Raw genomic sequence first — 14,390 nt, 5'->3', positions numbered from 1 at the left:
AATGGGAAATTTGGACGTCCACGGCCGTCAATGGCATCGACTTACATATGCGTCAATAGAATCCAAGTTCATTGGTATAAATAGAATCGACATAAATAGCCGTCAATAGCATGGACATGCATAGCCCTCGCTGGCAATTGTATACTTGTGCGTCATGGCAATGTGAATTACATTGGAAATGAATGGGGAAATTTGGACATACATGGCCGTCAATGGTACGACTAACATACGCGTCAATGGATTCCAAATACATTTGCATCAATAGTATTGTCATACATGGCTGTCAATGGCGTCAATGGAATCCAAATACATTTGCATCAATAGTATTGTCATACATGGCTGTCAATGGCATCACTTCAATGTAAATTCCATTGGAAATGAATGGGAAATTTGGACGACCATAGCCGTCAATGGCATCGACTTACATATGCGTCAATGGAATCCAAGTACATTGGTATAAATAGAATCGACATAAATAGCCGTCAATAGCATGGACATGCATAGCCCTCGCTGGCAATTGTATACTTGTGCGTCATGGCAATGTGAATTACATTGGAAATGAATGGGAAATTTGGACATACATGGCCGTCAATGGCATCGACTAACATACGCGTCATTCATTCATTCATTCTCCATGCCGCTTATTCCTCACGAGGGTCGCGGAGGTGCTGGAGCCTATCCCAGCTAACTTCAGGCAGTAGGCAGGGGACACCCTGAATTGGTTGCCAGCCAATCGCAGGGCACAAGGAGACACACAACCATTCACGCACACACTCACACCTATGGACAATTTAGAGTGTTCAATCAGCCTACCATGCATGTTTTTGGGATGTGGGAGGAAACCGGAGTTCCCGGAGGAAACCCACGCAGGCACGGGGAGAACATGCAAACTCCACACAGGAAGGCCAAAACCCGGGATTGAACCCTTGATCTCAGAACTGTGAGGCAGACGTGCTAACCACTCAGCCACCGTGCCGCCACACACATACGCGTCAATGGATTCCAAATACATTTGCATCAATAGTATTGTCATACATGGCTGTCAATGGCGTCAATGGAATCCAAATACATTTGCATCAATAGTATTGTCATACATGGCTGTCAATGGCATCACTGCAATGTAAATTCCATTGGAAATGAATGGGAAATTTGGACGACCATAGCCGTCAATGGCATCGACTTACATATGCGTCAGTGGAATCCAAGTACATTGGCATCAATAGAATCGACATACATGGCCGTCAATGGCATGGACGTGCATAGGCCTAATTACTTGCGCGTCCATGCAATGTAAATGACATTGGAAATGAATGGGAAATTTGGACATACATGGCCGTCAATGGCATCGACAAGCATATGCGTCAATGGAATCCAAGTAGATTGGCATCAATAATATCGACATACATGGCCGTCAACGGCATCAATGCAATGTAAATTTCATTGGATGTGAATGGGGGAAATTTGGACGTCCATGGCCGTCAATAGCATCGACTTACATATGCGTCAATGGAATCCAAGTACATTGACATAAATAGAATCGACATACATAGCCATCGATAGCATGGGCCGGCATAGCCCTCATTGGCAACTGTGTACTTGTGCGTCAGTGCAATGTAAATTCCATTGGATGTGAATGGGGGAAATTTGGACGTCCATGGCCGTCAATGGCATCGACTTACATATGCATCGATGGAATCCAAGTACATTGACATTAATAGAATCGACATAAATGGCCGTCAATGGCATTTGTGTACTTGGGCGTCAATGCAAAGTAAATGCCATTGGGAATGAATGGGAAATTTGGACGTCTATATTCGTCAATGGCATCCCATTAGAAATGAATGGAACAGTTTTTGGCAAATTTTGGGGGAACCATTGACTTCAATGGCAGCCAATGTGAAATATTTATAGCAATTCTCAATACATTGGTCATCAAATTTACAATGTTTTATTATATGCTGCTATTAATTGAGTTTAAAAAAATGACTGAACGCCCATAAGTCACAATGGCAGCCAATGGGTTAACTTCGGAACATCAGAAAATTGAAAATATAAAGCATGTTAACCTAAAACTAGTCAAAATGGATCGGACGTCTATTTCCGTCAATGGCAGCCAATGAATTAATGCTACTTTAGTACGTTTCCAACATACTTGGACAATAAAGATGCTTGTCATGCTCATATACACTTCAAACATACACCTATTTATGGTAGTTGTAATGTTTTAAAATTGCCTGTGATTCAAAGCGAACGCCTGATTGTACATCCTCGATTATTTTCCCCGAGCATCCTTGAGCGAGCGTCTAGTGTGCGTCACAGGCCGACAGTAGCGGAGCCCACGGGCGGCTCTGGTAAATAGTCTCCAATCTTTTCTTTAGACTCTGTATCGGCTTTTATTTGTGGCGTCCTTAACGTGCCGCTTCCACAGTGAAGGAAGGTAACGCAAACGGGGCATTATTTTGCTTTCGCGCTCTAAATAACGTTTGACTGCACGTCAATGGCGAGATTGTGAAAGCGGCGTGTTTCCGAGGGTTCAATCAACTTGAACGCGGAGGCGCTTTTATTGCTGCGTGCTGACAAAAGAGCGGACTGCAAATGTTTGGGCTGTGGAATAAAAAGATGGAAGGAACAGAAATGAAAAACACCACAGTCAGCCAACACACTAGCAAATTTGACTCATTCAATGCCAAATAGCGAGCTCGCGGAACCGCAAATGACTTCAATCAGACCCAAATGTGAACCATGTAAACCTAAAAAATATACTGCAACAATTGGCAGGGCCAGCCCTGGGCATAGGCAAACTAGGCGGTTGCCTAGGGCACCATCTAGTGGTGCCACATTGCTTTAGGGGAGAAAAAAGCCCTAAAAAAAGATCCCTCAAGCTATGCTGGAAGGTTTTCTAACATATCAAGTACGTATAAATAGGCTACCTGGATCGCATTAACCACCAGCTATTTTGTGACACATATGAGGCAAGGACAAACAATCCACGCTTACAGTGGGTAGGCAGATCCACTTCACGAAAAAAGGACAAGTGATGTCATGGAATGGAATGGAACTGTATTGTCATCATTATCGATATCATTGACATCTCTCTCCTCCTCGACCGCCTGCTTGAGTTTCTCGTTTTCAGCGCGAATTGACTGGAGCTCTCTGACGATTTCTTGATTCTGGCTTTGAATCAAGTCAGTCAAGGAGACCTCCAACTTGTGTATGGAGGATTTTATTTCTTCCAAGTCTCCAGGTTTCAAATTCTTTGGAGCCATACTGGGAGTCGAGCTTGCTGGCCCTGAGCGCTTATCGGTTAAATTCATTTGTGTCATGTTTTATCCATGCAAATTAAAGTCAGAGCCTTTGTTATCTTTAGTAGATAATCCTTAATGTGTTCAAGATTCTTGTAGAGACTCCTGCCGTTGATGTCATCATTAATTTTTAAGATCTTCCATGGTTACTGTTATTTCAGGGCGTACAAGGTTATGGCTTAGTCATGTCCCTGACAATTTTGCATCTGTTTGCTGTGGAACATTTTGTTGTGGCTACGTGTGTGGCAAAAGTGATTAATGTCTCCACAAACGAAAAACACTCCCTCTCCCCTTAGATGCTCGAGCCATTTGTGATATGATTTGCCCGAAGGAACCGAAGAAGGAAACAAAGGCGGACGAGATGAAGCATATGCTTATCATGTGATGACATCAAAGGTCATTCAAACTCAAACTAAATAGCATAACTAGCAATTATAGAAACAACTGATTAAGTTGAAATGTTATTAACTTCTGTAGGGTCGCAATGCATGCCGGGAGGTATGAGGCATGTTGTCCGACGACAGTGTTGACGTTAGGTGGCAGCAGATGTTGTCAGTCTCTCCCAAGGGAATTGGGAGATTACATTGAGTTTAGTGGCCAAATAAAGCTTCTTGAGCAGCCAGTTGATTCAAAGCTTCATGGTGGTTAATTTGCTCTATGGCGCTACCAGGTGGCCTCCAAGCAAACAGTGTTGGGAATTCTATGGCTATTTCTTGAAGAGAATATGAATGTGCTTGTGTTACTGTATGGACAAAATGCAACAAGTGCTAAAAGGATAATTTGCGATTCATTTATATTTAGAAACAATAGCTTCTACAGTGGTTTTGCAAAATATATGGCGGAAAACACTCAGGTGACTTGAGGTTCCGCACTGAGACCCCCAATTTGGCCAAATTTCAAAATTGTCCGATACGCATGTGTGATACATCACTGGAAAGCTTAAAATCTCAATTTTCTGGGGGAAGAAAAATTTTGAACAGTAGGGCTTTTTTAGGTTTTTTAAACAGTAAAACCCTATCTGGAGGTACGAACACACAAGAGCAGAATTACAGACGCCATGACTTTAACGAGATATTATTGCATACTTACCTTGTTTCGATGCAAAAACTCCATGTAACATGTATCACTGAGTGTCAAGACAAAGAGGTGAATGGCCACAGCCGGATTTTTTCGGGATTTTATGGGTGAAACATGGTAATATAACAAGGGTCGCAATGCAGAAATCGCAGACACGAAGGAGTTGTCGAGATTTAGTTTTTCATATATTTACACTTTTAAACTTTTTTTTTTTTCAATTTTCTTTGTTTGGATCAATTATTTATCATCTAACATCGGAGAAAATGGACGGTAACAAAAAAAAAAAAAAAAAAAAAACAATGAAGCGATAGTTATGAGGTAGATATCCATGACTTTTTTACAGACACCATTTTTTTTATTGTGATGTAATTTGTTTAAAAAGTTTAAAATATGCGAGTGAATACTTTAAAAAAATTGTTTTTTCAAACGAAATTTTATACATCAATTAATGATTCTAAGCTAAAAATGACAGACATTTTTAATAATAAAATTAATAACCTTCGTTTTATGGCTGGGTTGAAACAAAAGCGGTTGCGCGACTTCTGTAAACGGGGGTTTCCAGGGTAAAACTGACAAATAAAAGATATTTGGGGGGCTTCATGCGCCATGAATCTGCTATGGCAGCATATAGACATACTGTTCTATCTAACACAACAGTTGTTTTGGTTTAAAAATACAGCAGTTTCTTTTAAAGAGGAGTGCAAGAGCAGAAACTGCTTTTTCAGTCTTGTCTGCGTTTTCTGCCATATATATTTAAGCTTTCCGTTTTATTTAAAAAAAAAAAAAATAGAAATAAAACATGAAAAATATACTGTAAAAAAGTACAGTATTAGTCCATTTGGACCGTGAGTTTTTTTATTTTTTTTAAATTTTATTTATTTATTTATTTATTTAAACCTGTCCTGTTCAGCTGTTTGACACTGAGAATGGAAGTCCAAGTGCCTGGTTGGTTTGAACTGTTTTAATGTTTCACATTGAGAGTATGACATACTCCCATTGTGATCATTCAACATACCTCGTTTATTATGACAAAGCAGTGAACAGGAACGGGTTATGGGGGAACAGAAGAAAAGGGACATAACAGAGGAAAGAAAAACACAAACAAACAACAACAAGGAATACATTGAACGTCTACACTAACTACTAATATGTTGGTGCTATCGTCAGCTAGATGTATGACACCATGTAGGGGGCCAGTTGATCAGGGAAAGACGGGGGTGGGGGAGTCTATAAGCTAAGTGATTGAAAGGGGTAGAGTATACACAAATCAGCTATGTGATCTGGAACCCAGTAATCGTGTGAATCCCATGTGAGTGTAAGCCCGTTGGCGACCGACCCTACACTGCCCCAGCGCTAATTCCGGCACCGGGACCCCCTCAACCAAGCGCACCCTATCACATCGAGTCGCATGCGAGCCCCACCAAGCGCGCGACAGCCACGCAGACGAGCGGAGACGCCACGCGGGCGCCAACCCAAGGCCATGGCCCCCACCCGGCCTGCCCAGGGTGGGAGGGCTTTCGGGGGTTCAGTGCAGCCCATCCCTCCTCCCGAAGCCCAGCAAAGGAGCCATCGTTCCCCCCTGGGATCCAGGGTGGTCCCCCGGGCCACCTGCACACCCATCAACCGGCCTTCAGGGATGGCAAGGGGGTTACGCCACGCCATGGTACCCCCAACAGCCCACCAAGCCCAGGGCATGGCAGGGTCCCCTGCCAGAGCAGGCAACATCCAGCCGATACATATTAACTCATTTAGGCATATTAACTCTTTGGCTGGCATTGACAGCAATAGACGTCCAGTGTTCATTGGCTGCAAGCCCTCCTAGCGCAAATGGCATGTATGTCTACTAGCAATAGTCATCTAAATCAGGGTTCACTAAGTCCGGACCTCGGTGCTACTTTTCCTGTGGTGTTTTCCACGTCTCTCTCCCCTAACGCACCTGAATCAAATGATTATGTCATCAGCAACCTCTCCAGAAGCCTGATAATGGTCCTGATTATTTTGATTCAGGTGTGTTGGAGGAGGGAGACATGGAAAACACGACAGCAAAAGTGGCACTGAGGTCCGGATTTAGTGAACCCTGATCTAAATCATAGAAGGATGACTGGACATCTTGCATTCTCAGAGGCAATGCAAGAGTTAAAGTTGTAGAGGAAATAATAGAAGCATGAGGTTGTCCCCAACATGTTACGCGGTAATACCCGCATGTTTATTCATGGGGACCGTTGACACCTGTAAACATCTTGTTTTCATGCACACCGGTCAAAGTTGGACTCGCGCGCTAGCGCAAAGCCAGGGACTAATGACGACGTGTTTTCCAGTTTTCTACCTCTTTGCGCTCATTGACTATGGATGAGCATCTGGTCAGCGCGGATGTGCAGTCAGATTGCCGCGCTCCCCCTCGAGAGTAAACAACGTCGACGCCGCTCCTCACAATGACGGTGACTCACGCTCTTGCAGAAAGTGTCGGAAGAACTATGAACCTATGCAGACGTGGTGTTGATGAATCCGTTTGCGTGGGTATAATGACTTGAAGCTTTGTGTCCTTCGACTTGAAACAGGGAAAGGTACAAACAGTTACTTGACAAAAGACAATTTGGGACTGCTGGTGAAAAAGTGAGCTAAGACTGAACATGTGATTGAGACGAGTCAAACCCCGCTACTCCAGAAGCTTGTCGTATAGACTACGGTCCACTGGGAGCAATTTAGAAAACACTTAAGAGAGCACTTGGGAGTGACAAGCACACAAGACAGTGTTAGGAGTTCCCACTGGATTTCAGATTAGAGCTAAAATTGCGGGGCGGGGGGAAAACATGAGTTCATAGGGTACAGACTAGTGTTGTGCTCAAGACCACACTATCTGAGACTAAGGCTAAGTTCATTCCGCAGGTCTTAATGCACAATTCCCAATTTTTTTTCTCTTTTTTTTTTTTTTTTTTGGTGTACCCATTCAGACTGCCTTTTCCGCGTTCAAGCTAGGCACTGACGCTAATGCACAGCTCTATCGCTAACGTAGCGCCCTGTCTCTTTTGCTCTTTGCTGTATGAATCCCGATTTGAGGGGCATGACAGTTCAGAGCGCAGGCACATTCTGGAAAAATGTGGCCTAGATCAGATTTTTAACCACTTACGAAATTGGCCAAGAACAGATTTGAAATGGTCCACTTTTATGCGACCTGTCCCGTTCGGACCGTAACGTTAATACCTGACTGGAGTCGGAAAAACACGAAGAAATCGGATACGTGCATTAAAGTGCATGTGACACGAAAAAAATACACACGGTATTTTATGCTCCTGAATGATATGGACCGCTTGGATGTGTGTGGAAGCGATCGCTATATTTATTTAGTTTTTTGAATCCCGCGCCATGAAAATGAGTGACTTCCGGTTTTGGTCTTGCATTGAGGAGGAGGGCGCTGTGACGTGTACGGGTGAAGGCGTCCTCTTCACTATACAGCGTACTGTTGTGTATGAGGACAAAGGATTAATCTGATTTTTCGGATTAATACGTTTGTTTTTTGCATCACGGCTGCAGAAAAATCTTGCTGTATGAGGGAGAGGCGTGTGCGCCTTTTGGGAGTTTCGAAAGGTTCCCATTCACCGTGGAAATTGGCCAAAACAAGCCCTACTACAGTGGGACCATTGGACTTACGAGGAAGTGAGTAAACATCTTGTTTTGTATTATGTCAAATATGAATACAGCGATTACAAAGTAAACACTACAAACTTTCTTTAAATAAAGGACTACTTACGTTTGATCATTGATAGGCATGTAAAAAGCTGTCCTCATGCACATTAGCTGCACAACAATTGCAGCCGCCCTCCTCTGGGGAACGAGCTGTAAATTGCTGTCCGCCGGATGGTTTGCCGATCCGCGAAGACAATCGACAACCCAGTCGCCATGTCAAATAATCCGGGCTAGTTATGTGTGATTTTCCGCTTCGACGACTTTGAAACATCACTCGGTTCGGGTTAGCATGTCGGGTGGCTGTCACGCCTCTTGGTTTGTTTACATTCTTCGAAGCCGGGGAAGGAAAGTGACATTTGTCCGATTTAGGTGTCATAAAATATCGTTCGGGAGGTGCGACAGTGAAGTCGACAGTTTTGACCAGTATGGAGTCATTTTGCCATGTCGTCCTGAATAAGTACATTTTTTTTATTTCATATTCCATTTAGCACAAGATTGTTATTTGTCATGACCATGCCATTTATTTAGCAGTTGGGGAAAATACTTGGATAAAAAGAATATCCTGTAAAAATATCGAAGAGACAGAAACAATGACATTTTACAGATCTTTTCGTCGCGTTTTCCTCGTTGTGAATAGTTCCCCCTCGACGGGCTGACTGGTCCTTCTCAAGTCATTTATTTAGCTATTGGGGAAAAATACTTGGATAAAAAGAATATCCTGTAAAAATATTGGAGTAGAGAGACTGAAACAATGACATTTTGCGGCTCTCTTCGTCGCGTTTTCCTCGTTCTGAATAATTCCCCCTCAATGGGCTGTATAGTACAACCGATGAGCCCAGTCACCCGCTGACGTCATCCACCTGTTGGGGACGCTTGAGCCCTATAATGGCAGGCGTGGCTAACCGGCAGATTAAAAGACTAATTTCTCGTCCTCTGCGCTTTGCTGAATTGTTGTATATAGTCGAATCGTCTCAAAATATGATTCTAATTCACATAATAATGCTATTTAAGAATTTTTTTTTTCCTGTCGTATGCTCTTCAAGACCTGCGGTATGAACCTTGGGTTCATACACCAGGTCATAATGCACAATTTCGTTTTTTTTGCCGTATGTTTTTTTGGCGTGCCCATTTAGAATGCCTTTCAAGTATTACGCATGCACACTAATTCGCAGTCCGACACTCGCCGAGCAAACTGACCCGCATGCGCAGAAGCATCAAAACAAATGACTACACATGCTTGACTGTAAGTCATTCCAGGTGATCATGTTTTGATTTACAAAAAGAGGACATCAATAAAAGACAGTAACTAGCCCTGCAAGCAGGACTCAACGGGCCCGAGGGCGAGCGTATCGATTTCTCCAATTTCTCGTCAGGGAACCTATCGATTTCTCCAATTTCTTGTCAGGGAACCTATCAATTTCTCCAATTTCTTTTCAGTGATTTTTTTTTTTTTTTTTTTTGGATGCTAAATACATTTGGCCTACGCTTCGACATAATGTCAAAAAAGCAAGGGTCCTTTTCATTTGCCATGAAAAAAGAATAATACAAGAAAATAAGACATATCAACCACCTAATAATAATAATAATAATTTCTCCAATTTCTTTTCGGTGATTTTTTTTGGGGGGGCACATTATTTTTTTTCCCTTCCAGGATGAGTCGGTCTCGTAAAAAAGGACATTTCCTGTTCCCAGCAGGGGGCGCCACACCTAATGGGTGATATTTCAATGAAGTCAAGTTCAGGCTGGGATACATCACGTACATACCAAATATGAAAAAGGTTGAATGTTGTATCGGGAGTTATTAGTCATTTTTTGAATTTAGTGTTTTGTCAAAAAAATGTACAACTTTGGGACCCCATTGACTTTGGCATGATGAAAAATACATTGTATCTTTTTTTCTCCTACAGATGAAGTAGCAGAGTGTAAAGCAACAGCCTTAATGAGTCAAAGCAGTTCTTCAAATATTTCATCAAAAAATACATAGTAGTTTTTTCTTCCACAGAAGTAGCAGCAGAGTGTGAAACCTAACCCTAACACACACAAAAAAAAAAACGCCCCGCACAGGTCAGGCCCGTGAATGAAAAGTCACCATTTTCATATGTGCAAATTTGGTGAATTTTCGAGCATGTTCAGAACTTCAAATTGGCCATTTTCATTTGCCCTGTAGAAGCCTAAACCCTAACCATAAACCCTAACCCTAATCCCCAAATAAGCCCGACTTTGGTACTCCGCCCAGGTCAGGCCCGTGAATGAAAACTCACCATTTTGATAACATCTCATATGTCTCATGAAGAGTCTCACCAATTTTGAGGAGGATCCAACTAACTGCCTGGGTGCAATGGTCTCAAACGTGCACCCTGGTTTTCGACAAAAACGGCATGCTTTTCAATATTCAATCCAAAATACCCGATTTCCTTTTGGGTTTGGAATATGGGTGCAAGAGACTTTTTGAAGCATTTTTACACAAGGTATCGACTCCCCAAATTTCATCGCTCTACGTTGAAAAAGCCTAAATGGAGAGGCCTTTTTAAAAAATTCCAGGGGGTGCCACTGAGCCATTTTTTGATATTATTTTCACAACGTTGCCTAATTATCGAAATTTTCGCGAATCCGCATGTTTGTGCAAATTTTGAGTTTTTGAGCATGTTAAGACCTCCAAATGGGCGATTTTCATTTGCCGTGAAAAAAGAATAATAATAATCCTTAGCATAACAATAGGGCCTTGTTTACCCTAATAAACGCCGTTTAGTCTTATATTGAAAGTCTATATGGAATGATAGAACGCATGCACTCACTGTCAGTTTGCCACAACTCAGCAGTACTGAAACATTGATTATTCGTTGCACAGAAATAAAAAAACAAGCATTATCAGGCTTTTCCTTTTCTTCATGTTATTTTTTTTTTTATGACTGTGGTCAAGCCCGCCTCCTGCGTAAAAGCAAATTTCAAGCTAGGCGCTAACGCCAAAGCACAGCTACATCGCTGCTGTCCTGCCTGCCGCTCTCACTCTTTACTGACATAATTGCTGCATGAATTCCAATTTGAGGGACTTGACAGTTCAGACCACAGCCACATTCTGGAAAAATGTGGCCTAATCGGATTTTAACCACGAATGAAAGCCTCCTAGATCAGATTTGAAATGGTCCACTTTTATGTGACCTGTCCCGTTCAGACAGTCAAGTTAATACCTGACTTGAGTCGAAAAAACACCAAAAAAATTGGGTTTGTGCATTAAGACCTGCAGTATGAACCTAGCCTAAGTCTTGCAAGAAAGACGTCTTTGAGACAAGACTAATGCCTAATTCAGACTACACAATTTCAGCTTGATTTTGGCCAGACGGACACGCCGTCGAGAAACGTGGACTTTCATGGCCGACGTCTTGAGATGGGGGGAGGGGATCCCCAACGACTTGTGTAATTCACTGACTGGCGACCTTACAACTATGGGGCTGCCACACTTTGATTTTTTTAAAAATTGCGTTTAGGTTGTTGTTGCAGGGTTGGAATTTGGGGGTTCTGGGGTTCCTGTATGGGCCCGGTTGTGGGTATAAAGTGGGCATGGTTGGGTGAGGGGTGGGTCAAACAGATAGGTGAGATGATGCTCGGAGCTCTAATATAAATGGTCCAATCAAGGGGTCCCGTTTATGCTCATCGCACCCGGCTCCTGTTCACATTTGTTCTGCCATTGTGTCGTTGCATTGCTCAAGGTCTGAAAACAGCAAAGCTTTTTTTTTTTTTTTTTAGTAGAAGAAAAAGACTATTCAGTGAATCTCAACTTGTCAAGTTTAATTAGATAATACTTGAAATGCCAACAAATTTAGGCACATTATTAGTGCTGCAACGATTAATCGATTAACTCAAGTAATTCGATTAGAAGACTCGAATTAAAATTTTGCTGCTTCGAGTATTTGTTGAATTAAAGTAGCGTTATAATAGTTTGTTTTGAAAGTGTTTGTATTTAGTTTTTAATGATTTGGGTGAATACACTGCCCTCTAGTGGCGACAGTGAATAGGAAATAACTCATTTCACATGGCTGAATCCAGCTGCTCCCTGTTAAGACCAACATAAGCTTAAGTTTTTGTTTGAGCTAATGGTTTTTAATGCATTTGTAATTTAGTTTATAGGTACTGTATATTTAGCTGTTTTTGTAAGAATATGTGTTTGAACCATTTGTTAAGAGCATTGTTAGAAAACAAAAGTAAGCATTTTATTATAGCATTTGAGCTAGCGGACTTTTGCTATGTAAGTTAGCCAATTGTTCTTTAGTTGTACTTAGATCTTTTTTTTTTTTTTTTTTTTTTTAAATACCCCTTCAGGCTCAGCTCAGGTATTTTAAGTTCCTTATCAGATTATTCGAACAAACCACTTCATCGATTAATCGACTACTAAACTAATCGCTAGCAGCAACCCTATACGAGTACGACTATCATAAGAAACGATAGTCCTTGACTTGGTTGTTTTTGTAGTTTACGGTGCCACAAAAGTAATATTAGAAACTTAATTTCCTCTTGTAGTTTTGATGAAAGCAACTGTAGACCAAGACGATAGCGACTCCCCCACCTTTCTTGAAGAAAGGCGCACCCCATTTTTCATTTTACATATAAGAGCAATGATATGAGAAGATCTGCTGACGCGAAAATGGCAGCGATCTATTCCTCAAGTCCAATATTGGGATACATTTCCTTCATGGTCTTTTAAATCCATAGTGCATTAGCGCCCTTGCGATTCATCTGCCTCACTTATCTTAAAGTTGACACGGGTCAAAGTGAAAAATAGCTTCCCTCTCCACCGTGACTACCATTTCATGTACAGTATTGCATATCCTGCACACTGTAAAAGCAGTCAAGATCTTGCTTTAATATGTGACGCTTGCAGATTTCAGCACCAAAGCAGGTGGCACGTTCAGCCACAAAGGCTGTTTCTACAGCCAAAAGTATTAAACAGACACATACAGCTGGGATTGGAGTCCAGTCATCCTTCTGCTGTGAATTGAAATGAGTTTGTCATTAGTAGACACTCGGGGTGTGACAAAATATCAAAATGGTGATATGCCGTGCTACTTTGTAGCCCAAAAGGTTATTGATATGCTCCTGCCAAGAATCGAGATATCGTTTTGAAAAGGCGTCACTGTTGGGAAAAAAAAGCAACCAACCAGTTGCCACAAATATATTTCACTAGAATAGTGTCTCTGTGCTGACTGCTTTACAGAATATGTCACTTCCCCCTTTTATTATAAAGACGGAAGTCAATGCGAACACTTTCACACGAATTCTGCCAAGATGGCAGAGCAACAAAAGAGACAAAAAGTTTGGCTACCAGGGATAAAAGGATACTCAAGAATAAACATTGGCCCGGCTTTCTCTCACTGGTATGATCGCCCCCCCCAACCAAACTCGTCAGTCGAGTTCGTGTAGGGTGGGGGGTTTAGCCACACGGTTGCTAGCCGTCACATGCTATTGTTTCGCCACAACTACCGTATTGGCCCGAATATAAGACGCTGTTTTTTGCATTGAAATAAGACTGAAAAAGTGGGGGTGGTCTTATATTCGCGGTCTAGACATTATACCCATTCACGACGCTAGATGGTGCCAGATATCATTGAAGCGAATGCTGAACTGGAGGAGTAATGTTCTGTCATGACAGATCTCAGCCACTCTCAAGTTTAACCAGTTTGCATTATTTCATTGCAATGTTTTTCCTTATTCGGATTTGTTTCAAGACTATTTACAGTTAGACCTCACTTTGATGGTTATTGCAGTTATTGCAATTTTGTTGTTTTATCACAATAGATTGGTTTATTTACATTTCAAAAACCAAAAGCCATTCATGAATGTGATTGCGCTTTAGTTTACATATTTAAATGTTCAGATATTAAGATTTGAATGAGGCAAAATAACATGCTTTTTCTCTCAAATATATTGTTACAATCATTTGTTTCAGATGTACTGTAATTATTTTCTGTATAAAAATGAATTTGGTGTTCAAAAAGTCTTTTTTCAAACTTGAGTCTTGAAAAAGAGGGGCTCGTCTTATAATCAGGGCCGTCTTATATTCTGGCCAATACGGTATATTTCACTACAATAGTGTCCCTGTGCTGACTGCTTTACAGAATACGGTACTTCCCCCTTTTTTATAAAGACGGAAGTCGATGCAAACACTTTCACACGAATTCTGCAAAGATGGCAGAGCAACAAAAGAGACAAAAGTTTTGGCTACCAGGGATAAAAGGATACTCAAGAATAAACATTGGCCCGGCTTTCTCTCGCTGGTATGATCCCCCCCCCACTCTCTCCCCCCAACCAAACTCGTCAGTCGAGTTCGTGTAG

Source organism: Corythoichthys intestinalis, chromosome 21, assembly GCF_030265065.1.
Source record: "Corythoichthys intestinalis isolate RoL2023-P3 chromosome 21, ASM3026506v1, whole genome shotgun sequence".
Classification (NCBI taxonomy): domain Eukaryota; kingdom Metazoa; phylum Chordata; class Actinopteri; order Syngnathiformes; family Syngnathidae; genus Corythoichthys; species Corythoichthys intestinalis.
Note: the sequence above shows the minus strand (reverse complement) of the source record.